The sequence below is a fragment of the Vicia villosa genome, linkage group LG6, assembly GCF_029867415.1.
Source record: "Vicia villosa cultivar HV-30 ecotype Madison, WI linkage group LG6, Vvil1.0, whole genome shotgun sequence".
Lineage (NCBI taxonomy): Eukaryota > Viridiplantae > Streptophyta > Magnoliopsida > Fabales > Fabaceae > Vicia > Vicia villosa.
The window spans coordinates 95,451,456-95,454,476 of record NC_081185.1 but is presented as its reverse complement, the minus strand read 5'-3'; positions in this window follow the sequence as shown (position 1 = coordinate 95,454,476).

Genomic DNA, 3,021 nt, shown 5'->3' with positions numbered 1-3,021 from the left:
GTTGTTGAGCTTCAGGCAAATGCTGATGCTCTTAGCTCTTTACAGGAAGAGGAAGATCGGTGTGACCGACCTTCCATTTTGACAGTTCAGATAGAGGATAGTTAAGGATTGCTTTTAGAATTCTGCAATCTACGTTATTGTTTATTGTAAGAAGCGATAAATAATAGTTTCTTAAAGTGCAAATGACCTTAAGTCTTTGTGAAGCCATGCATGGCTATTTCACTTGGATGCGAGTTACATTGAGATGCTCGTGACGTTTCGATAGAATGTTGAGGTAGTAGCAGATGAATGTGCTCGAAATGTGCTTGCATAGAGGAAGCATTATTGCAGTTTAAAGTTTTCGTATGTTGGATTGAAAATGGTGGAACGTGAGTTAGCCTCTGGGCATTTACGCTCATATATGTACCTGTAAGTATTTCATGTCAAATCAACTATACGCGACTATGCCTTAATCATGTTCACATTAATAAGGATAAGTCAGGTTAGTCATGTGGTGTTTTAAAATATACTTATATACAAAGAGCAAGAAGCTGGTTAAATTCGACCATGCTTTGACATGTGTTCCGCATCACAGAGGATCTTACCCGACCAAAGGTAAATTATCCCGTCTATAGCTCGGATTGAGGTGAACGTCTTCAGGCTTCACCATGATCACCCTCAAATTGGCTATATCTATAACGGGGTGCGACTGCTATGCGTGAAAGTGTGTATTTTTTTACAAGGGATATTTGAATGTTGAATTTGTACGTGCAAAGCGTCTCTAATAGTATCCCTAGGAGAATTGGTTGTTATAGTTGGACGTGCAAAACACCTCTAACAACTCCTCTGGATTCTAAAGTATCATGAGGTGTTGTGGGGAATTGATTGTTGTAGCAAGGCGCTCAAAGCGTATCTAATAACACCTCTGACTATTGAGGACATGTGAGGAGCTATAGGGAATTGATTATTGTAATCGGGCATTCAAAGCATACCGATAGCAGTTCCAGGGGGTTTGATTGTTGTAGCCGAGCGCTTGAAGCATATTCTACAATACCTTCAAGTTTTAAGGACGGGCATCGACTATATCGGTTATTCCCCAGTTCGCTTCAACATGCATTTACGTTTCAATATCCTTAAAAAGGGACAAAGCAGAACAAAAAGAGTATAATTATATATTTTATTTCACTATTATATAATTAATTTACATACATTAATTAAATATTGTGGCCGAGCGTAAGTTTATACCAGACGCTTCCCTCGGACATGGTATCCAGGTGGCCCGGTGCTCAGATGGCTTTGGAGGGTCAGGCCCTTGGAATGAGACGTGTCTTACCTCTGTTGTGCGTGTATGACTTTGGTGTTTCCTTATGAGGCCGAGAGGATTATGATTAGCATTTATTAGAGTCGGCAGGTTTCTGATGATCCTATAGCTTCGTGTCCTGCATAATCTCCTGGGTAGTTATCCCCGACATGCTCCAAGGGGCGCTGATTGCCCGTCTCTCTGACTCGTACCCTGATGGCTCTAACCAGTTTTCTTTAAGAAAATAGTAGGGGTGTTTGAGAGACTTATCCATCTGATGGAGAGATGGGTGGCCCTCACTTACTCCATTGATCGGATGGTCAAAAGATCTTTGATCCCTTAAGTTACCCCGCATCCAGAATTGGGCATCGATTGTTACGATGATGAAGTACCCGACGTAAGGATTTTATGAAGATGAGATACCTGATATTGGTTTCTCGTGTTGGTGTTGAATTTCGCGCGGCTCTAGGGGATGATTCCCTTAGACCTTGATCACGCCCGGGCTGAATTTTTCCTTGAATTTTCATTAGACCTTGTACAGAGGTATGCCAGGTGGGGTCGAACCCATAACTTTACTCGTTTAAGGGCGGTATGGGATCCAACTAACCCCCGATTTATGAATGTGAATGTGGATATGAGGGTGTCCCTTGATTGGCTTCCCTTAGCGTTCGAGGTTGATGTCCACGATCGAACAGGATATACCCATATGGGATCAAGGTTCAAGGCTTCCATTGTCATCGTTATGATGTTGCTCGAAATTGACGTAACTTCTTGCTCGACATGAAATCAAAGTTTGGTGGATCCAATCGACGCTAATATGAAATTTCCGGCTTTGTGAAACTTTAATTTCTTCGTCGGAGATCTCTTCGAAGCTTAGATCTAAGAATCGAATGTGAAATCATGGAAATTGGAAGTCGATTCATATAAACAACGTCGTTGTTTCGTTTCAGAACCTGAAATTGTGATGTTTGGAGAAACTACGATGTAACGAAGATTTAGATGCACTTCCTGGATGTGACACCATGGATCGAAGGTTGCGATCATGGTGTTTCTTGAACTAGAGGTATCTGCGTTGATACAATGCTAATAATCAATGTTGTTATCTTTGATATGATGAAGCTAAGGGGGAAAGGTACCTGCATGGTTAGCACTCAACGCCCGAGTCATTTTAGGGTTCAAGATAAGTGATAGTGAAAGTGGAGATTAGAGATTGTGTACCTTTGAACCCTTTCCGGAGTTATTTATACCTTTGACCTGGTGGAATAGGCAAGGTAATGGGCCTCATGCTATGGGACCTTGCTCGCGCTGAACAGTGGGTCCCGTGTCTTTGGCTAGAACGGATCAAAAACTATTCTCTACTTGACAATTTTAAAAACTAAAAAAACTAAAATACGTTTTAGAAGTTTTGATTTTCAGTTCTTAATTTAAATTAAAAAGAGAAAAAACAAAGAAAGATTGTACATTTTTCATTAATAACAAATTTGTAATATTGTACAATTTTAAAATAATTTTTAAAAATGAATTGCAAGGATATTTTCTTTTATTCTTTCTTCAAAATTAATTTTTAAAATTAATATAAAATAATTTTAAAAAAATATTAAAACTCAATTTCAAAAAAGCCTTTAATACTCTCTTGAACTTTTTAAGAGAAATCTTCTAGTCACCCTACGAGTTGTACATGGCACCTCCCCAAAGTGGGGTGTGATTATGCATTTTCTCTTGATATAAATTACCAATTTTTT